This window comes from Tenebrio molitor, chromosome 2 (assembly GCF_963966145.1).
Source record: "Tenebrio molitor chromosome 2, icTenMoli1.1, whole genome shotgun sequence".
Taxonomy (NCBI): Eukaryota; Metazoa; Arthropoda; class Insecta; order Coleoptera; family Tenebrionidae; genus Tenebrio; species Tenebrio molitor.
The window spans coordinates 19,993,741-20,018,279 of record NC_091047.1 but is presented as its reverse complement, the minus strand read 5'-3'; the positions used below and the strand labels follow the sequence as shown (position 1 = coordinate 20,018,279).

At 34.1% G+C, this 24,539-nt stretch overlaps 2 long non-coding RNA genes across 4 annotated transcripts in view; both read right to left on the bottom strand.

Moving 5' to 3' along the window:
- Positions 1 to 23,508, bottom strand: part of LOC138123972 (uncharacterized) — a 39,983-nt gene extending 16,475 nt beyond the window's left edge. The window contains exon 1 of the long non-coding RNA XR_011156962.1: positions 23,063 to 23,508. This is a non-coding gene — a long non-coding RNA (uncharacterized lncRNA). The remainder of the gene's footprint in view (positions 1 to 23,062) is intronic.
- LOC138123739 (uncharacterized) lies at positions 14,694 to 17,333 on the bottom strand. Of its 3 annotated transcripts, none has more exons than XR_011156900.1 (5): positions 15,896 to 17,333; positions 15,687 to 15,840; positions 15,540 to 15,617; positions 14,960 to 15,482; positions 14,694 to 14,903 (listed from the first exon to the last, which is right to left on the bottom strand). It is a non-coding gene; the product is annotated as an uncharacterized lncRNA (long non-coding RNA). The 3 variants fall into 3 exon arrangements; XR_011156901.1 differs by having other exon boundaries at positions 14,960 to 15,205; positions 15,266 to 15,482; positions 15,540 to 15,840; positions 15,896 to 17,332; XR_011156899.1 differs by having other exon boundaries at positions 15,540 to 15,840.
- Positions 23,509 to 24,539: the final 1,031 nt, after the last annotated feature.

Below are 24,539 nucleotides of genomic sequence, written 5' to 3'. Positions count from 1 at the left end.
ATGACACAAATTTAATTGAAAAAAGTTGATCATGCTCAATCATAGAATAGTAATTGTAGATTGTGTAGCATGCCAAAATGCCACTATTCCATTTTGGCCGGTGTAGAAGGCCCAAGAGGTTCTACAAACGGTTGCGGGACTATAACAGCGCTACTCGATCACCCGGAGTTAGCATCAAAAAGAACAAAAAAAGGTATCGACGACGACGTCTCGTGCCGATGCGACGCGCCCATCTTCGGTGACATTTTTGGGTTGCTCATTTCATTCGAAGAAAAGTCATTTCGTGCAAACTGTGCCAGCCATGGGGCGGCTGGAAGAACACGTTTTAGCCCCACAATTTTAGGCTAAGACGGCCTCACGTCTTTGGATCGTGTGGCTGTGGTTCCCCACTTTCACTTCCGTTACTTGCCGGGACGTTATCTTCTTCCTTCCCAAGCCACATCTTTTCTATCTGTCCCATTCTTTTTCGACCCTGCGAAGACCGACGATTACCACCTGACGCAATATACGCGCGGACTTACCGACATTTTATCGTGAAACCATCTGCAATTTTCCCCGTCGGCGGAAATCTAAAGGTAAACAAACCGGCGCCATGATCGTTCTCCTGACGAGTCAGAGCGCACGAGTAGTACAGCGGAAGTACCGTCATTTGATGCGCCGTACGTTCAAAAATCGGAATGTTTTATTACAAGGGGGAATAATTGCAAGGTACGGGGGTTGCGAAAGAACTATCGAAGCGGAAACGTGATGGTCGGACGGTGACCGCGGAGCGGGCACCCGTGCCGCCCTTAGCGGCGCGGCGTCGCAAATTCCGATCCCGTGATCATCGCGGTGAAATCCGACCGTACCGAGAAGCGTGTACCGTCTCCGAAGAGATCGCCGGATCCAGATGTCCGCAATCCACAGATTTTTGCCGGACGAACCTTTAGGTCGCCCCTTTCACTGAGAGAGGGGTGTTTTGGCCTATTTCGGTCCTGTTTTGGTGCTGTTGAAGCCGTTGGTCCTGTTTGATTCTGTTTTGGTCCTGTTCTGGTCCTGTTTTGGTCCTGTTGAAGACTTTGGTCTGTTTTGGTCCCGTTGAAGACTTTGGTCGAGTTTGGTACTGTTGAGTTCCGTCCGATTTTGTAGAAGCTACCGTTTACCGTTACGGGAAGGAACTTACCGAACTCAATCGGAAGACATAGGTCGCCCCTTTCGGGCGGAAAGGGGTGTTATATTGTGTTTAGTTTTTGGTCTTCCCGTTGATTGTTTCCCGTATGGTACGTCCTGGAAATTCCGCGGCAACCGGTCTCTCCAGTACTGCCAGTATCGTTGGTGCCGACTGCCGATTCCTGAAAACGTAATGGAAATTCCGAGGCAGCCGGTCTTTCCAGCACCGCCGTTTTCACGGATCAGTACCGGTAGAGTTTTAGCAAGCATGGGCATGTGACCGCCCAAGGACACGCATCGACATCTCTCCAAGGCTCTAGGCGATAAGATAAATCGCTTAATTTATCGTTTGACGCAGTGACGTCGCAAAAAGGACTCGATATATTCCATATTCTCAAATTTAAAGTCTCACCAGTTTCAAATTTTGTTCAATTATTATTCTAATGTAACGTTAATTCACGACACCAAATTTGTTATTTTAAGTTTCTTCAAAGTGATCAACGATTAAAGAGCACAACAGAAAAATTGTTAAGTAATTCAAGCGCAATTAATCGTTAAGTTTACAAACCTTTGTAAATAATTTCATTTCAACGTTTTGTTTTCATTGTTGTATCAACAATCTCTCATTAAAGAAGTTCATTTAAATTTTCAACTTAAAACTAATTTGTTTTTTTTTTGTCACGATGTCGAGAACTCGGAGCTCTTGTTCCGGCAACTGAACAAGACCACCAGTAGTTCCAAAATCGTAGTTGCCTGGCGCCCATAACTGAACCCACCCTAGAGCTCCCAACAAAAACCTGAGCCCGGTCAAGTGACTGGCCCATTTTGGGTCACAATTGTACCTACCGAGTTTCAGAATTTTTGGACAATTATTAAAAGTATAATCGCAAAAATGGTAAGTGTTGGAAGGTGAGCTCAAAAACGTCGATTCGTTACAATCCTCAACCAAAAGGATTCTTGTCGTTCTGTTTTATAATTTTCCTTTCGATGTCTAATTTCAATTTTACATCTATGTACATACATATTTAATATTAAGCAAAATATTATTTAATTGGTATTAATTAATTAATTTCATTATTACGACATTTAAAATTAATTGTTTACAAAAAAATTGTTCTTTGGTGAATCTTTAAATAATAATGCAATTTCCTTCCTATTTTTACTAATCTCAGAATCACCGCGGCCACCGCATACCTAAAGTAAAATATTTTCTGTAATTTTCGTGAGCTTAAGAAGACTTGGACTATCTAAAGACATCCATACTGCTGTATTTTTGGCAAAACTTTGTATGTTTTTAAAATTTCAAATTTATTTTCAATTATGATTTTTTAATTTTTTGACATACATTTATAAAAAAATATGATTACCACAAGCTGAAAGGTAACAATTTTTATTAATTTACATTGTTTTACAAGCGTCAGTTCATTTTTCGTCACTGCTTGTACCGAATAAGGTTTTGTAATTAAATGGAAGAAAAATGTTCTTGTTTAATCGTTGATATCGCTTATTAAAATTAAATTCTTTAAAGTTCCTCAAGTTTGCGTTAGTAAAGGCAGGTAAACATTTCCTTTTCGATGTTTTAGGTTTTCTTTGATTAAATAGAATTGGACGTCCAACTCGAGCAAAACTCTTCCGTCTCATTTCATACAACAACTCTTCCACCATTTTCGAGTTGATTCAAATTTTAATTATTATGTATTTGTTGTTCCCTGTATTTCTCATTGATTTTAAAAATTCGAATTATTCGAGTGTATACAAAATACCAATATATGTAGTTTGAACACTCTTTTGAAACTAGTTCATCATAGTTCATAATTGGCATCTGCACACTCATCATTTTGATTCAATTATTTTTGCCCATTCGTCCTCTTAATATGCATATGAACATGTACATGCACTTGAATTTTTATATGTGGCCACTTATACAGTTTTAACGAATCTGATTGAGGATTCAATCAAAATGGTATGCAACGGATGATGATTTCACAATTCGTGCTGTATAGGAAGGTAATCAGATTTACTAAGGTTTAAAATTTAATTAAGCTATACGTTAATCCAATGGCGCATCATATTCAGAAAATTTAACAAGCCGACACACTCCCACAACATTATAATTGACCAGTTATCTGTTCCAACCGTAAATCATGCGTTATAAAGATTAACAGAGTTATCTTCAGAAATCCCCCGAAGCTTCCTGGATACAGCGGAAAAAAAACACAACTGTTAATTTAGTTTCAGATGGTTGTTCCATGTGAGTTATGCGCAGTGAAATAAGTTCTACTAAATCACGTATGCTTACTTTTTAGAAATGTATGATTTTTAATTTGTTTTAATCAATTTTTAATTTTAAAATGTTGAAAACAATTTCCACCAACAGAAATTGATATATCACCGAAGTTGACAGCGTTTTAATTTACGACAATTTTTCAATTATTGGGTAATTTTTTGTCATGAGTCACTGCAAACAATTGAAACAGTGTAATAATAGGGGATGGTTCATCACTCATTGTCCCTGATGTCGAAGGTCTTGATTGACAAATGAAAATCTGTTTATCAATGTACGATTATTTAAATGAGATGCAAAATAGATTTCTCCACATGTTGGTTAAATAATTGTTTGTGATAGTGAAAATATTTTCTTTACCATTGAGCTCTTCGAAAACAACTCGGACAGGTCAACGTAATTTTTGTAAAAGAAACATTTTCAGATAATTTTATTTTCGCACCCCTAATCGTTTCTGCGCAATGGTGTCATCGCGAAATTTGAAATGGCACTCCCCTATTTTCTGCAGATTTGGAAAGATTATCAAATTCTGATTTATGCCCATGTTTGGCTGGATTGGATTTTCATAAATGTATGTACTGTGGATTTTGTTTTAATCTGTTGAATACAGTCATGAGTGTGATTTTTTATTAAACTTTTTTGGCGACAATTTCAGCGTGAAATTAGAATTTCACTTCCACCTTAAAAAATCGATCCCTCAGGAACTATCTTTTTAATAACACAGACAGTCAAAGTTTATCTTTTGTAAATGGACTATAAAATAACTTATTTATAGCTGCTTGTTTTTAGTGACCACGCAAGGATCGGAAACAACTTCGCGTATAAAGAAAATAATAATAATGTGGAGGCGAGACTCCGGTAATTATGTTAATAAGCACTGCACTATTACTTGATAGTATTATCCGTAATAGTGTATGTACTCCGGCAAAATTGACGTGCCGCCGGGTGATGGAGGGTTAAGTTTTTATAAAAATAATTCCATATTTATAGAAAATGTTTAGAAAATAATGATAGCAATTGACTAGTAACCCTTTTTTAATAGAAATGATTTAAGATGTTGTTTAAATGCCATTAACACAATAATTTTTACAAAAATATCGTTTGTTGTAAAATTGAGGGCTTGGCTTAGCACAAGAAGACTCACTTCTACTCGAGCTCCTACTCTTAATGATATAATCTACTATTTTTCTAAAACCGAATTGATAAAATGTTTATTTCGAAACAGCATTTTTACAATACAAATAAATGTTGCGTAAACTTTTAACCTTTTTTCCTAAAACTAGCGTTGAAACATTTATTTTTCCACTATTTGTGCACAAGCCGTTTTTTTATTCCAATAATAATCTAGCATCATATTTCCATTTCAGTGACTTCGCCATCGTCTTTCCGTCTCTTTGATATCTACTCGTATATGAAATCTTTCACCTTACAAATTCACTGACAACACCAAGATTTTCCGGCAAAGTAATCCAAGTGTGAAAGTAAAAAATCAATATAGTAGGTACATTGTAAGATCTGGAATTTTTGAAACATTTGTTCTATTAACATTATCGCCAAGAAAAGATTTAGTTACATTTTTAAATTCTGTCTATGTTTCTTTTACAGGAGGATTTTGTGCCTCACATTGACTTGTGATTATCTTTAATAATTCCAAGCTTTCTGCCGTCACTGTATAACTTCCCAGAGCTTGCATCTTCGTAGATTTGTTAATGTGCTCGTTTAATTTAACCCGTGTTTGCTACTCATTTTTAAATGGCGTTTTAAGAATAAATTGTGTTTCACCAACCGAACTTCACCCTTTATTCAATCAAGCCTAACCAAGTCACGAGTGTTAACCAAATTTAACTAGGGGAAGCTTTTAGGAGTTATGAGCAAATTTCAGTTGTATGAACAATGAGGCGAATGTAAACATAATTTCTAAATGCATCTGCGAGTTCCAAATTGAAGCACTTTCTACCCGGTCCTGACAACTATTTTGCAGCAAAGTGAATTTCAGCATTTTACAGGAATTGTTTCACTTATCCGCGTACGTCTGTCTAAGTGGCCATCGCTGGCATACGGCTAATGTAATCAACTTTATGGAAGAGATATCTATCTACCTTCAAGCTAAAGCTACAGAATACGAAATCGCCGATTTCAGGATAATCGTCGGCGTTTTGCATGCCATAGCCCAACTGTCTAACTGCAGATTTGTATCTTTTCGACTTATCCTCGACGCATTTAAAAGTTTTATTGCCATTAAATTGTCCATACTTGAACCTACTTCATTTTAAAGAGTTCTCGGAACGTAATTGAGGACGAAAAAGATCCGGTTCGTCTTCCTTAATCGTCCTTAATGTAAATTTATTTTTTATAAAAATAAAAGAGTATCGAGGCGGGTAATCGCCGGGGAAAGCACTTTGAGTGTTTTATAGCGTAAAGAAACTTTAATTAAATTATTGAATATTTTAATTTTGATCCACTATCTAATTAAAAGCTTTACGTTCTAAGTGTAACGAAATTGAAACACTTTTAAGTTTATTTTAAAATATAACCAATTAATCTGAACTTACCTTTACTCTATAATTTGAAATATAATATAAAAAAATAATAATGTTTATTAATGTTCAATACATGCATATATTCAAAATGTTATAAAAGCTTTTTGTTTATAAAATGCAACGTGGTAACGGCAAGTGTGCTTAATTTAATGCTCTAATTTTTGTGAAAACTTAAATTTTAAGATTTGAATCAACATTAAAAGAAACATTATCTGTCAACGCTGAAGCAAAGTATTATTTTCTCACTTGTACGACTAGCGAATTATTGAAATAACTACTCGTACATATTTAATAAATAATAAATATCATTTCATTGTTGCACTGTTACTATTACTACAAACTGTGGGCCAAACAGAAGCCGTTAATTACTATTATGAGTAAAATTTGGTTCATTTAAACTAATAATCGAAAAATAAAATAACGACCCACATTTAATTTCCCAGGAGATTTAATGCTATACAAATACACGTTAATTTCTCCAAAACCTCCATGAAATTGATAAATCATCATTCACCAACACATTTTTCTAACTTCATAAATGATGCAAATTTCATTTAACTTGCACCGAACTGTACCAAATGAGTATGATTTTTTAATGAAGCCTGCGTCCCCGGGGAGCACTTTGCATGGACTCATTTATGAATTTTGTAGAGCAGCAAAATCGGCTCAGCCCTCGTCGGTGTCACAGATAATGCACTTTTTTGCATCGGAAGTTCAATCTCGAGACATGACTCCGTCTAATGGCTCCGCATTTTAAGACAACGCCTAGACAACACACGCAAATTAGATTTAAAAACAATTTCAGTTGAGCCGCTTATTTAAATATTCCGCCATATTGGCACTTTTTCCTAAGGACGTCATCAAGAACGGCGGCTTTATTCAGCGGGAACATTGAAATGAGCGTTATTTTTGCAAGTGAAATAAAGGAATGGATGGCCTTTCACTGTTATCTTTAAGAAGCACATTTTCCCACTTATTTGTCTGCACCAGAATGAGGAAATACCATACGCTTCAATGAGGCCAATCGTTATAAAACTTTCGAGGGAGAGCTTCAATTTCACAAGATCTTTTACATTATATAAAAGTAACGTCTAATCTTATTAAGACTTTGAGCGAAAATATCGAGATAAGGTTAATTGAAATTTAGCGTCACACCACCTTATAACTCATGAACTTCCTCAATAAAATCCGCCCTTCCATAAAAAAAAATCACGATTTCCCGACTTTGCAGCGAGAAATTAACTTCGATCGTCTTCATACCTGGAGGATTTTTATTTCTCTAATAATGTCTTGTTTAGTCCACACGGATGCCTACAGATTATCATGTGTAGCTCCGAGAATATTTATAGGATAGGTCCCTCTTAAATACAGATTGGACTTTTGGTTGGTTGCCAGCGGGATATTAAGACGTTTGTTATTTAAGGTGGTTATCTCTCCCAAACGAGATCGAAATAACAAATGGGGCGTCTACGTATAATTATGGAATTAATTTGGACAAGGTTACACTTTTAATGAATCACAAGTCATCCTAATTTGTTGAATGGTTAACGAAGCAGCTTTTCACATTTTACTGTGGCAACGAATAAATTCGTCTCTTTATTAAAGTAATTCTTTCTTTCTTGGATCAAAGGTAAGTACGGCGCAGCCATCCTGAAAGAAAGGCCGATTTACTGCCCGTTTGCATTAGTTGGACTTTAAACACTATTTAAGTGCAGTTGGCCGTGAAATTCTCAGTGGGACAGTAATTATTTTACAACGCCAGTAAGAGAAAGATAAATGCGATTGGTTGTTTGAAAATCTCATCTAATTTTATTGGGTCTGTAATAACTACTGACATTAATTGCGAAGAACTATAAAAAATTATGTATAAATTACAGAACCAGGATTGCAAATAAAAAAGGGTTCTCTGTGGCTGAGCATTATGTTTTCTCATCAGCGCTTACTTTATGTAATTGAATAATTTTAATAATTAATAGTAAATTAGAGAACTCGCGTGTAATGGTGGTTGTCACTCACAGAGTGAAATCATTCGAGTGAGTAGTAGTCATTACACGCGCGTAATATCTGACACTTTTTGTATTATGTGAACTTCATTATGCAATTTTGCGAGAATGGGTGACACTCACGAGCGTGTGTTGAAAATATTTTTACTCGTACTTCTGTAATACATTTATTTCAAATTAGGATAAAAAGTTATGAAACATTATTACAAGGCAAGCTATAAGGAAGGCTTTTATTTTAATAAATATGAGACTCCAGTAACATAATATTTTTCATTAATGTCGGAGTTATTTTTGCATTTCGTAACTGGATTTACATAACTGATGTAGTAGCGATTTGTGACGAAGCACAAGGAATACGAGAAAACGAGAAGGGGATTAATTTCATTTTTAATTAAGTGGGGATGCAAAATATGTTATCAGACGTATGATGTGCATCAAAAATAAAATAAAAATGAAAACATTGCTGCAGTGCATGTAACTAATGATTAACGCCGTCCACCTCGTTTGTTTGTGAAAGCATTACAACGAAAATAATTTAATTGGGGGCCGTTTTCGCATAAAAGAAATAACAAACAAACACATAAAACTTAGTTCCGTCGTAATGTAGTGTGAAGCTGCAATAAATCTGAACGTCTAAAATCATCGACAACATTTTAACGAAGAAACTCCTTATTTTACGACAATGTAAAAAGTCGAAAAGAAACAATAAGTAGGACTCAAATGGGGCATTAAGACGTAAAAAGTGCGAAATCATCGTCAACGGCGCAAACAAATGCAGCCATCACTGCCTTTTTCGAACAAGTCTAAGAACTATAAACACGTCTTTGCCAATTCGCGACTTTAACGACTTCCAAACCCTAAACCAATTTTCACACTTGATGGTTTGTTTCCCGTTTGTTTTTGGGGTGTCAGCGCGGCCGGTGCGATCATTTGCTTTTATATGAAACGGAATTTATATTTTATTGTGGCGTTATTAATTGATTTTATATTGTAATTTTGTGGCGTTGTTTGCGCGTGCTTCCAGTGAATAAAATAATTTAATTGAATTTGTATTTTATGGACACACTGCATAATAATCAGAAAAATATTTAAAACTAATGAAGTAAAAATATTCACAAAATGGAAGGGTGCTCAATACGTGTTGCCCCTGACGTACAAGTCTCGCAACAGAAAACTCTTCATCATAGTCCAGGAAAATTAAAATTTTACTTGTATTAATAATTTAAATGGTGAAAAAATATTTAGACGACACAAATGAGTTCATTGAATCCTATATTGTACAGAAGGAATTGTTTCAACAATTTATCAAAATTGAATCGTAATTAGCATTCGTATGGAAAGCTCAGCAGATGAGCAAAATTTTCATACCAAAATATAAAAACCCATCTTATTGAGGTTATTACTGTTTAGATATGAAAGACGTTCAAAAGCGCGCCGCGAAAAATCCAATTTCATCTGACTTAAAAATGTTTAGATTTAACTAAGAAATATTTAATACCAATTAGAAGTAATTTGCAAAACTTTTAATTCTTGTTCTATTAACGATGGTACATTAGTTTCTTCTTACAGCCATTACTGTTATAAAAGATCATAAAAGTGAACCTACGAGTACTTACCCAAGTGTTGAGATGAAAAATTAAGAAATAAGTACATAATTGTGAATTTTCTTATTGAATAGTTTCCAAATAAAACAAAAATGTATGATGAAATCTTGAATTATATTACGACTATTTAATATACGAGACTAAATTTTCTTTATTTGTTGTAGATTTTATTCAGGTTCAGTTTTGTGTTACAATATTGCCATAAATGTGTTGCTAATTTGAGCAGTTATTCAATCAAATATTATGTTAATTAAGCAGTTCGAAATGCTCCAAACCATATTCACTATTATGATGTAGTTAATTAAATTAACATGAACAGGAGCGCACACTCTAAAGGTGCTACTGTACCAAAAGTATATATAGATGGCATAAGCTAATCACTTGACAAAGATTGGTAAATTCGGTGATATTATATACAAAATACAAAGTGATCAAAAAGAAAACAAATCAGAGTAGGCGTTGCAAATTATCGGTCATGTCGTAGCGAATCCTATGGAAATGAGCCTTCAATTCATGGGCGTAGAGAATTTGTGGTCTATTTATAATAAATCATACCTCACGAATTTTAGACGTTGGAATTATAATTGTGCATTTTATTATTCAATTTTTCGGTGAAATGTCAAACAAACGTTAGTTTTAGAGCACCGGTGTTGATGTTAACCTTAAAAAAAGTTTTCGATTTCCCCAAAGTTTACGGACGTTTCCTGTAATTGTAAGCAACAATTATCCCAGACTAAGTGGCAAAATGAGTTTTACCATTGAAGATAAAGCATTAATTATTAATAATTAATTAATTAATAACACGGGGTGACCAAGAAGGACTGTTTGAGTTGGTGATACTGAATTCAATTTTTAAATGGTACAACTGAAGTAACTTCCGGTTGTTGACGGCTTGACAGTGACAGCCGCATCATTGACAAGTAACGTTGGACATTTCAAATTAAATTAAACATCCTGGTGAATCTGCTCGAAAGGCTAGAAAAAGTGTTGATTTATGTTTAGAGTCAAATGGGGGGCACTTCGGGCACTTCCTTTATTTAATTTTTTGATAATTGTTCTGCATGTCAAGTTCATTTCGTATAGTAATCCATTCATTACAAAATTATCACTAATAATTTTATTATTATTTAACAAGAATAGGAAAATACAAATACATTTTATTATTTTTATTTTAACAAATTCAGGAGTGTGTTTAGATAAAAAATAAATATTGAAAATGTGATCCGCCATTTCACTGTGGGAGAAAATTCCTTTAATAAAAACTTTTAGCAAAGTAATATATAAATAAAGAACGAGAAAATAATAACGGGAAAATATTTTATTTTATTCGAAACTTATTGTTACAAGAGCTCCACACTCAAATAAACATCAGCGGAGTGAAGTTTCGAGCGTGCAAGTAGAGACGTGGAAGTTCCGAACTTTCCTCTATTGCTGAACACCTGAAACGCTGCTACACCGTTACATCTGCAAGGACAGTGTCCAGGTGAACCGCAACGAGGCTGCCCCTTCAATGGAAGTAATGTTATGTGTACCGTAAACCACCGTGCCTCGAAGCAGCCACCCAGATCCCTTTCCCCAGGATACGATAGTTTACATCGGACACCGAGTACCACCACTTCCCTTCACATAATCCTTGATTGGGTGTAATTAAGCCGGCGGTGGTGGGCCTCAGAGGTGTATCTAGTTAATTGGACTTTGGTCTTCTTGTAGGCTCCGAGTAATTAAACAAACACAGTCCTATGCTAATGAACTTTACCTTCATGTTTACCGTCAATTGTCAATATGAGTTTCTCCACAAGTCAGTGGTTTCGACCTTCCGTAAAGGTCGTTTCTCATCCGCCACCTGTTTCGACTGCGAGTTTTAGTGCAACCTCTTCGGCTTAAATCTATTTAACTTGTGCCGGACAAGGAGATTTGTTTGTGAAGTTCGTCTCTAATTTTGAGAACGAGACGCTAATGAGAACACATAAAAGTTTTTACGGCTCAATTTACTTGTGATTGGATGGAGAAAGGTGGGCCTTAAATAACTTTACACTAACTTAAGACCAGACCGGAATCAAAAGGAAATTATATACTATCGTGGAGTTTCCTGTCTATGGATATCTCTCCTGTCTACTTTTATTGGTAGCTGGAAGTTTCGTGAAATAGAAATTTTACTCTATTTAGAAACTTCGTAAACTTGAATAATGAAGAAATATTACAACTTTAAGAAAAATAAAATATGAGACTCTACATGCACCCCAACAACAAAAATTTAATGTAGGAAATTAGTAAAGTTTCTCAGACAGTAGATGAAGTTGTGATTAAAAAAAACACCAATTATATTTTATTAGTGAGTTAATTTAATTACAAGTTTATTAAAGTATTCAACTTATTAATGAGAAATTTTTAATTAGCAGATTTTCAAATCCGACCATTAAATAATTGTCCACAACCACGTTAGTACCGTGTACAAATATCTTGTTTTTCTAATAAATCGGATTTGTAATACACTAATGGATTCTGATCTGGATAATACTAATGGATTATCCAAATAACGTCCTCACATATATATATTTATTTATTCAATAGACTTCAACTTTTCAGCTTTTACTTGGAAAAGTTAGGACTTTGACATCGGTTCCGAAAGATCCTTTTTAATAAAGTAAAAAAGTCACTGATCTGTTTGCGTCTTTACGTTTAATCCTCCCCAACAGATGAATTAAGAAATTTCGATTTTATTAACTTTGTTACTCTTGCACATTCAGCCATTAAATTTTGTTTTTACATATCGTAATGAAAGTGGCACTTTTTTACACGCAAAATCGTAGTGAAAGTAGCACTTTTTTACACGATGGAGATGTTTGTCAAAGCAAACAATTTTTTTTTTGTAATTTTTTATAAATCCTTTTGGACCAAATTTCTCAACTTACATCGATATGCAAAAAATATTCATTTGTATGCTTTTACCGACTAGTGGTTGTTTTCTCATTTCAGAATCTGAAACTAACTCATGTTAAAATAAGAGAAACGGTCCGAGATGATGTGGTTGAGAAACTAAGTAGTCCTTCAGAAAACGACTTCCAAGGGTGATTTAAAGCAAAGCGCAAATGTCGGCAAGAACGTATGTGTAGATTTAAAACACAGCGACGAAACACAACTTTTAACAATATAATTCCGTTTTTCTTTCTTTAGAAGTTAATTGTTTGAAAAGCAGAATATTTCGTTTCAGTTCTAACATATTATGTTCAAATGACTAATTTTTATATATTGCGATAAACGCATTAGTCAAACTCTGTAATATTGTTTAAGGATTAATTATGGTAATTAATTGTGATAATTTGCATGGTGAAACTGAGGTACAATCACACATCTGCCACTGTTAAATGTGCCATTTATGCATGTATTTAACGTAGCTTCGAGCAATTTGCTGCTAACTTAAAATCTGTTATAGTTTCAAAGCTTCAGAACAAGGACGAAAATGTTACACTACAGTTGTAACAGATACTTTTTTAATTTAAAAGTTTGCCAATGTCTAGAGCGTAGAAGAAAAATAGGAGATGTATTTAAATTAATCGTGGCAAAGTCCCAATTAAAAACAATTTCATCTACCAATTCAAAAGCACTTTTGATAAATTTCGTGCAAATTTTATTCTTGTTTCTAATTGTTGGGACGTTTTTACATTTGATGTTTTAATTTGTTGATATGAACATTATTTTGATTACATTGAGATATCCAAATTCATGCATGTGAGTATCCTTTTTTTTAAGTGAACACTCGCCACACTCGTGCCTAATAAAACTCGTGACTAAAAAGGCGTTTATAAACGTTGCATAATATATTATCACATACTCTAGTCAATCCATTCTAAATTAATGATTTTTTATTAAAAACTTTTTATAAAATTACAATTACTAAGATATTAATCCATTCTTCGCTATCAATTTCAATCATTTTAAGCCAATTGCAACCATAATTAAACTTAGAATGTTCAATAATAAGTTCCATTATTAGCCTTTAGAAAAATGGGTGTAGAAATACAGTTTTACATAACACACGTGGAAAATGTCTTTACTGAACCCGTAAGCTTTCATCACTCGTTCGTGCTTTAGCATGCCTACTTGTTCAGTAAACTATACTATCACTTTCCATACTTGTCAGGTAAATAAATATTTCGTTTTCTAATAGTGTCTGAAAATCGAATGTAGAATATTCAAAATAATCAAAATAGATGTTATAGATTACGAAAATATGATACATTTATTTCTAAAATACAGAAACTCCAATAGTTTAAAATACCAAACCTGTTCCAGTATCATCTTACAGTACTAGTTCACAACATTGTGCTAACTTCATCTCCTTTATACCTTAGAGGAAAGTTGATGTTGAGAAGTGATCTTCAGTTTAGTAAAACCATCTTCGCTGAAATTTTACACAGCTTTGTCCCACAGATCCCTCACGTACAATGCTGTAATGATTTATATCCCTTTCTCGAACGAATTAAAAACAGATCCTATGAACAAGTTTCGCGTGTTCCTTAAACGTTATTTTCTAACCACACAGTGATTTTATTTTTGTTGTGGACTGATTACAGATTTTTGCATTTAATTTAATAAGTTTAGTTTTTAGTATTTCATTATTATATTCAACCAGATTAATAATATATTTATTTTTAGTCAATTGAATATCTGAATATCTGGACGAAAACGTCATCTTTTTGTCAAAGCATTATTTTTCGTCCTAGACTGAAAAATGTTTTTCGTCCGCTATATTGTTAAGCAACAATCAACAACAGTTAAGTTGTCAATAACACCCTGGCAACATTCAGGGTTGTTAATAAGTTTTTAACAGCCCGCATTTTTTCAAAAATGTTACGGATCAAACGTCACTTTGACAACGGAATGAAAATTTTTACGAGTATTTTTATTGCAATTGATTAAAAAATAATGTATGATACACGGACGAAAACAATAATCGGACTCGGCTTTGCCTCGTCCAGCAATTTCCAGCAAATCGTCCGAAATATTTTCTTTTTCGTCCTTATAACATAAGTAACTACACTTCGCCGCAAAATTAACGCATAATTTAAAAAATTAACCGTATTCCATTTTACAAATAAATAAATATAATAAATATAATAAATATAATATTTATTTATATAAATATTTATAGTATTTTATTTTATTTTTTAAAGCGCTAATATATCCCCAATTCATTTCCTCGTATGTGTAAACGTCCACAAATAAATTCATAGTGACATGTTCAGTACTACTACCGATGGGAACAAATATGTCATCCCGTAATAGGGGAGTGTATGTCTGCATTAGAGTCTTTCTTTCCTTTCTATAAGAACCAAAAAATTTCATTAATCCTCTTTAATTATAAAAGTTAATACCTACTGATTCAATTAACGCTTTTTACTGCACATTTCCGAGATGTAGCTTTCCTGTGATTGTTCTTGTTTTGGTTCCTCCAAAAGCTTGCCCATCATCCAGAAGTGGTCGTCTTGATAATTGTACATGACAAATAATCTACATAACATACAATGACCCCAAATAATTCCACTCAGCCATGCTAACATGGATGCTGCAGGGTGTTCAAATTCATTAAATTTATAAATGAGAAGTACTAACATCCGCGTGCGGCTAAAATTTATTAAAGATAATTAAAAGTGACATGCACTAACGCAAGATATATCACTCAACTCTACAATAGCACTTTATTTCATAAAGTTATTACAGAGTAGTAACCCGGCTTGTACTAGTAAACTTTTGGAAATTAACAGAAACGCTTTTTCTCACTAATTAAAACTAAAAGTACGTTGCCGTACGCTGCCAACGATATTCGCTCACGTCTGAGGATATTACAAAGTTGTCGTCACAACTCCAAACTCGCCAACCACGAAGAGCCATCAGCCTCATCCTATTAACAATATCCCGAAATATTTTTGTTTGGAGATTTGAAAATCATTCATCTCACGTGGTTCCCAGCTTCCACGAAATCGGAAGTTCAATGTCCTGCCAAGTCGTGGAGGCACTTCCTTGTTTTTACGGTTTCCTGTGGTATTTAGGACAAAGAGCTTTATCTTATGCTTCTACACTTCATATTTATTAAACGTGTGCTTACTACTGACTCGTCGGTGTGATTGTTTCGTGTTCTTTGTATTCATGAATAATAATGCACATTTTGGATTGTTAAGCAACTTGTTGCATTTTGTTGCAATTGAAACTTCCTCCTAGGTGCTGAATTGGTGTCACATAATAGCGCGTGCAGCCTGTTCCTAGAAGTCGATTATTATTCAACTTGTCGGTTTTATACCTTTCAACTGGGTATACCTTTGAAAACTACATAATGATAAGAAACTCGCTAAAAAAAATTAAACTCCAAACTACATTTGTACTTTGTGGTCATCAAAGCTTTTTTCAATAGTGAAAGAATTAATCCACGCGTTAACTGTGTCAGTACTTATAGCGTCAGTACCGGGACCAATTTCAAAAATATGTAGATTTTTTGGACACTATATATTAATAAACACTGTTATTAGGTAAATGTGTATGGCGTGACCGTACCCAAGATTACATGTTTGCCTTCAATAAACAACACTTCTAAAACTATCCGCCTGTAGAATGTTAATATTTTTTACATGTCTAGCAACAACTTCTTTCTAACACGAGACAGGAAATGTTGAAAATTACAGAGCAAAGTTGTCGCGTGTAATCCCCAAACCCTGTTTTCTTCGTTAAATGTCTGACCAACCTGACCTCTACGTCTGCATCGTGCACTGCAGTTGACGTCGATTTTAAACTAAAAATTGTTAATCGGCGATGTATTTCTTCTTCAGTCTTTTGTCTTACAAAGAACGCTGTAAACTGAGTTTGACGATAATTTTTGATGGCTACAAAAATAATAAAAACGTCAAGCAGAACTGAGAACGACATAATCTAATCTCATTTTATTGGTGTTTTGAACATCGTCGGTAACATAATTAAGTTATAAAAAAAGTCTCTCGTAAAACAGTCTACAAATCATGTTATTGTATCTAGCGTTTAGCTTCTTGGGGTTAGTGATCAAAACTCGGAATTATTACTGAAACTTTCCACCTGAGATCGTTCCTCAAACAGTTTTACTTCCTGAAGTTTTTATTTTTGATTTATGATCGACGAGCTCAACTACAAACTAATAAAATATAAAAATTTATAAAGACTTGTCCCGCAACTATTTATGTTTCTTCTACAGAAGTGATTAACACAGTTCTTTCTTGTGGTTCCACAACGATGACAAAGTGTTTGTACACATTTAACAGCCTTAAAGCTGCTTCGAAGATTAAATTATACATAAGTACCTAATTTTCGGCTCACTTTTAAACGTCTTACCTGTTCGACTACCTGCTTCAGAAATTTGTCTGCTTGTTGAGATGATGAGTGATGGAATAATATTAGGTTTAAAAATTGCGCAACAAATTGGATGCGGTTTTTAAAAGCAAAGCGTGTTTTCCGAATAAATATCAGAGTTTGCAATGTAAATCACAAAGCCGTTCTTTGTGTATTGTGCAGAGTGCAATTTGCTGAAAATAGAATTTCTTTCAAAATTAATTTAAAAACAAATCAAACGTTAAAACCGGCTACGTATATTATAGATACGGTTACAAGGTCTTTGAACATTGTTTTATTTGATACCCGTTCTTAAAAATCTCTATTACGCACACAAATTATCTACAGAAATTAATTTTATCTTCAAGCGGTCGAAAATCGCGCTTTCGTGTATTTCTGTAGAAACCGTTGAACTGGCTTTTTTTTTTGTTACCGGACTTGAAACATTTGAAATCCTAGGAGTTCAAATGTCCACAAGCGGCTCGAACGAATCAAATGCAAGGTCATTTGAAGCATTTCTCACGATTTATTTATTAATAATTACACGAAATATTTAATAATTAAATTATCCTTTTTTAAAAAAACCTCAAAAAAATATAAATATTTAACCGGTGGCACAAAATCAAAAATAGCAATATGGCCGTTCAACGTTAAAAAGTAAATTTTAGAGTTTAGTAGATCTTACTAATATTATTGAACCTTCAAGTATGCAACAAGAGAACTAGGAATTATTGGTGTCTTAAAATTTGAGAATTGTAAGTTTGAAAATTATCATATTACCTACTGTAACTGCAACAGAAAAAAATAAATGAGTTCATGTCTGATTTTTTTTTTTGTGATCCGCTTGAAGATAAAACAGTATTATATCATTCAGAGTAGAAGATCTTTTTGTGCTTCGCCCAGTTGTCGACCTCGACTTCGTCTCGGTCTTCAATCTCACTTCTACTCTTAATGATATAATCAACTATTACATAAAATATTATTCTGATTTTATGTTTGTTCATCACGATCACGATATTTTAACAGCATTGTAGGATTATCCAAAAAAAGAATTGATTTCGAAGCGAGATTATTATGTTGTATATTATTATTATGGAGTGGGTGGATGTCATAGTTAAAGGTTGCTAAATCTCATCATTACTTGATTATAATTTCGGTAATGACCAATTTGTGATTTCAATACAGATAATGCAGTTATTTTTTCAATGAGACGTTTGGAGTTTTCAGAAAATAGATTGAAAGATGTCCATGGACGTTATGTAATTGGTGCAATCTGTTTCGTTTCTGATGAGTTATAGTTTCCTCTGTGGAAATAATGTAAGGATTTTGGAAGTCGCCTCGTATGATGAACGACTTCTGAAAACGAAATTATAGACGGCAGCGTTTTACAATCGACGTTCGTGTTGGATTAATAAACCGTAATTAATTTCCTCGGATTGAATCTGTCCAGGAGTCGATAGGGCGAAAGAAGACAAATTGTAAGAATTAAACTTTTCCATTTCCGGTATTCTCTAATGCACTTTATTTAACCTCATTGACCACGTAACCGTTATTGTGTAGTAGAAGTTGGAAAATTTATGGCGGTGTTCAATATAGCTAATGAAGCTGAGGACACATAAATCGTGAGGACGAAACTCGAACAGCATCCATAAGTCTTGGAAATAACGAAAATAGCACAACTAGCCGGATAGATCATAAAAGGAGTTTGCATAATGCTGCAGATTATGTGCAGGAACGTAAAGAAATACCCAGAAAAACAAGCCGTCGCCCTTTTAGCCCTTTTATCGGTCTCGCGCCTCGAGACCGATTGCGAAAACGTAAACACTTTCCATTTTTCATTGTAGATTTTATTGCGCGCCCTCTTTCGCGCCACTTTCTTAAAGGATATGATCGCATATTTCTGTTCAGTTGGTTTTTATAGGAAATCAGAAACATAATTTTACTGTTTTGACACATACGCATGCGAATCCATAATCCATACATGACGAAATTTATAGTAATATGACAAACAATGTTGCGACGAGAGCCGCATAAAACTGAAAAATTCATAAAACGAATACATCTCGTGGAACGTCAATTTGCACGCACAAACATCAACCCTAACAACCCTAATTATCTTTACGCGCCTCCAAATTTATAAATTATCTTTTGGGGTGGCGTTAGATCTGTGTGGTCTGACGGGGTGCTCTTTTTTTTCCTATGATTTATTATTTATTACCCGGAGAGACCCTCACATGACGATTGTCTGATGCTGATATGGCGCTGCGATCAAAATTAATGATTGCAGCTATAGTTTATTTCTTTCTGCTTTTATTCTTCGCCGTGACTTTATTAATGTTGTGCATTTAATTCTCGATAAAAGTACACATCCATACACACCTGCGAGTATATTAAACACTATCAAAATCGGCAAATTTGATTGGTTTCATTGAATAATTATAACATACAGTAAATCTAAAATTAAAAATTGTTATCACACATTTTAGCACAAGAGACGAGGTTCACAGTGTCACCAAGATTTTCTCAAATTACTACGTCTATGGTGAATTTTCGTATAACACAATACTTACAAACGAATTTAGCAAAATAGAAACCACGCAGAAAAAATCTGTAAATTTATAATAGAGGAAACAATATTTGAAATTGGGAAAATATTTATGAATGTACAATCTATCAAAAATTTAAAATATAACCTGTTCACGTTGGATTGAACATCAGTGGTGCAAATCGCACACATTTGGCATTAACTTTCATATGAGTTGTCATAGTAACAGGTCAGTCATTTACACTAACAGGTATTATACATATTTATCTTTCTTTTTATTAATTATATATATATATATCTAAATAATCTTGAACTTGGTAACTTTCGTATATATTGGGAAAATATCTGAACATTTTCTCCATCATCCATCCATCATCCATCAACACTATTGATTAAAAAAAATCTAATACGTTATTGATATAAGATAATAATCAATGTAAAATACATCACATTTATGGACGGATCTTATGGAAAAAATAAAATACAAAATGAACAAAGTTCTCTAACGTCAATAAAGTGGTTGTGGAAATGGATGATGAAGAATATGTTCCTGATGATATCCTGGAACAGGCAAGTGCCGCGAGATACCAAATGTTGCCAAAAAAATTAAATTTACGCTATCAGAAATAATTGGAAAATTTTTAAAAATTATGACGGAATGAAAACCAGTGAGTGAAAAACGATGTGCGAAAGTGAAGTGAACGAAAGAGAAACCTTCATCCACTGATAACTATGGATACAGGCTCACTTTATAGGGAGGTATCAAACAAAATAAATTTTATTTAACATTTTGAATACAAAGTTACAGACTCACTTTCTATGGAGGTATAACTAGAACAAAACCAAATACAGCACTCGAGAGTAAGGCCGCTTTCGTTCACTTGAATTACATCGTTCGGAGCTGAGTGGATGAATAGGCAATTCGCGTGAACGAAAGCTTTGCTTTCCTCACTCTTACTGTAAATACATAACTATTTTCTACTTATACATATTGCGTTTTTGAGTGTAAACGTAAATTTTTATTAAGAAATTAAGATAATATCTTAAATAATTTACATTGGTCATTGTTGTTTCGTTAGGTATCTGGAAAATACAATAAATATTACAAAGGTTTGATTTTTTTCTGGAATACACATTAATTATTATTATTGGAAGCGAGGCGTGCATTTATTTTTCAAATACATATGTATTTCAAAATTTCAAATAAGTATTATAATGACTGTTGATAATTCTTCCGGCTGAAGTGATAAATAATTCAAAAAAGGAAAGATGATCTACACTCTGCACTTTGGTCCTTTGATTGAGTCTCAACTTTATACAGGGTGATTTACGAGGAATAATGAGCCCGACGGAATAGAAAATGCAACCCACAATACATTGCAACAAAAAGCCGGACATCGAAGCGGTAAATGTCCGGGTTTTTCTCCTGATGAATTGCGGGTTGCATTTTCTATTCCGTCGGGCTCATTATTCCTCGTAAATCACCCTGTATATTTAAAAAGTCAAACTTTACTAAACAATTATTGGCTTGTTAATTTTTAAGTGAATACGCATCCTAAGTTAAAAAATATAATTTTATATAACCGTCACTTAGAGCCATGCTGGTGAAATTTTTGCTAACTGTGAATTTTAAAACGTTTCTTTATCTTATCATTACTTTACTCAAACTGAAATTTAATTTACAATTGCATGCAATTAATTGTCAACCTAGCGACAAGTTCGGGAAAAAGTTTGCGTGTTGGACAAATTTCGAATTTTAGTTTAAATCAGAAAAAAAAAATAACTATGAATCTAATATGTATTACCGAATGTCAGATTGAAACAACTACCAAATGCTATTAGTTTGAGTGTTCAAATTATTGTCAGTATTGTCAAGGATCCACGATTAATAATAATAATCTAACAATCCGAAGGGTAACAACGATTGGTTTTAAAATGTGTGAATATTATCTAGTTGACAAGGGTGCAACGTTTCGTGATATAGAGTCATCAACACATGACGAGGGCAGATTACCTTCATTTTTTATCAAACACCCTAAAGGAAAACGTTTTCTTGAGTATATGTATCCAATTTGTATCACTTAAGTTGTCTAGTGTAGAAAGCAGATTCAAAAAAAGACTCATTTTATCAAATTTGTACCAAGGAATTTTTTTCTCTTGAAGTATAAAACAACTTAGTAATACAATTTTTAAACACATTAAGATTTCAAATACATGTTTTGTTCATATTTTAAGTTTAAGAGCATTCTTTTCTGCGATGTAGACTAATAATATGTTATGTACACATAATAAAGACATCCATCTTTAGATAACAAAATCCAAAAGATCTACAGGATTTGTCGTTGGGTATAGCAGAAACTACTCAGCTTAATTAATTTTTGTATATATTGTCCTATAATGGTTTAGTTAGCGTAAACTTCAATAATAATAATAATAATTTAGTGAAGTTAAGCAATGTGGGACGTGGTCGCTGTTTGGATGGATAACCAAAGAGCGAAACAGCGTTCCTTTGTAAATTCAATACTTCGTACTTTCGTTACTTGGTAGAAATATCCGTTATTGTAAATAAATCGTGCCCCTTTTTATAATAATAGTTTATGAAGATGGTGGCGCCAATCATGTCATCATCTCAAACATAACGCTTTACTTCGTCTTAAAAATCAGTTAAATACACAGATATCATATATGTAGTTTACATAAATTTGAATTGAAACTATACAATTTTTAATAACATAAATTTTTGCTTTCGGGGAACCACTGAGCGTTATTCGTTTGTATTTTTTGTGCCTCCTGGAATTTCCCCGCTTCCGTTGTGAGCCGTTCCAGCGATAAAGGATCCAAGTACCTGAGATGAGATATTATCGGTACGACGTATGTGAAATAATAATTTGATTATAGCTGTTGAACGGGAGCATATATTTATATTATTGTAATAATAACCAAGAATTGATTTATGGTGTCGAAGCCTGCATGTGAAATAATAGCCGAAAGATAATTACATCCTAGCGGCAGGAAGATGTATTTACTTTATAGCCAATCTGCGCATTTACATAAATACGTGTTGATAACGTGTGCGTATGTAAATGCGTACTTTTTTTATTCCCTAATAATAGCTCTCGCACCGCCGAATTGAATAAATCTGAAATTAATTTCGAAAGTAATTTCGTCTAAACCGTCACCGTCCGATAATAATTAATTCTAAATTGTTATTTTTCTTGTTTATAGAGGAAAATAAAACGGGGTGGAATTTCGAGCGTGTGTTATGTTTTATTTCGACCTGGGGGTTGTTTGTTGTTTTTCAAGTTAATTGGCAGAGAAGAGAGGGATAATTTTATATAAAATTAGCCCGCGGATAACAAGGTCTAAAATGCAGCAAGAGCGTCGCTAACTACTTTATTGTTAGAATGCGGCGGCCGATGAAAGGTGATAATTACACAGGCATTCCTTGCTGAAGGCGGGATGCGAACCCACTGATTACGGCACCCTGCCGACCAACATCTCGCCTTTTTGGCAGCCTCGTTCTCACAACAAAACACCGCATAATGGAAATTTAAATATAGGGGTAAAGTACTCTATAAACAACTTACGTAATAGTTTCTAGGCTTCGCTGGAGTTTGTTGGGGTCGCACAATCCGCACGTTGAAACGAATCTTTTCTTTCCGCTTGCTCAGTTGTGAATTATTACGTTATAGTTTCGCACCTCCACAATTAAATACTCCTCTATCACGCTTACTGCTATCGAGATTCGTACAGCATTTCCAAGTTCGGAATAGTAAAAATGCACTTTCACAGGGAAACTAAAAACAGCATTTTATGTTAGGCAGAATATAGCCTAAGGGAGTCCGTTTCGGCTCAGGGACGCGAGGGTCGCGGGTTCGATTCCGACCCAGGGCGAAATTTAAAAAAAAAAAAAAAATGAAAAGGCTATATTCTGTCTCGTGATTCGGAAGTCACGTTAAGCCATTGGTCCCGGTCTATTGAGTTGGTCATCATGCCCCTCATAGATTTGTAAACCAGTCCTAGACTGGGTAACAAATTTAACGTTGTCAAGTCTACACAACACAAGTTGTATTCTCTGTTCTATCCATTGTACTCTCAGGAGTTACAATTGATACTTCGTAGAAATTTTTATAACTTGATAACACCAACAAGATCTTAATAGAAATTCAGTTTACTGAAAACGTGCAAAACCAACGATATACATTTACATCTACGACAAATGTTGTAAAATACGATCTAATTATTATTACAGATGGATGTAAAAGTATTTCTAATGAGGGGTTTCCATGTGCAAGGATTGTTGGCGCCATTCGACTGGCACCGATTTCGTTGCATATGGAAACACGAAAATTCAACTGGCACCACTAATCATTACGCCAGCTGGCGAACTTTTTGGCGCCAGTATCATTTGTCCAATTAAACCAAATTTAATATATGTATTTCTTTTTTAACTAAAAAATATACATTTTTTTGTACCTAAGTGTTTAAAAAATCATAATTTATGTTCCTTTTAAGTGTTATAAATTTCTTAAGTAAGTATGCAGTTGTTTAAAAATATGTTTGATTTATTATGTCTATATTATATGAACGCGTAATATTTGTACACATAAATATTTGGCTCTATAAAATGGCAGTCTTTACAGCATATAAAGCGCATATATGACCTATCCCTGCGGCATATTTGCCCCGCCCTAGTTAAAATTTACACTACCACATCAATGCTAGCACGAACAGTGGCGGTTAAGGCCATGACGAATACTGTGCCAGTTGAAAAGTGATTGCGAACCTGTGTAAAAACTTTCTGGCGCCATTTAAACTGGCGCCTTGAAACTGACACACTCCTGGCGCCAATAATCTTTGATGTGGGGTAACAATCAACAAATACTAGGAAAGTATCTACACAGTTATTACAAATGACTCTCTTGACGCAGTTAAATCTGATACCTTTGCCACCTCTCAATTTCTGGGTTTGTTCTAGAATATAACTTTGATATTTTATTTGACATACATCTGGCACTTAATCCAGCCACATTGCTGCTTTTGTTGTATTGATAATAATATAAA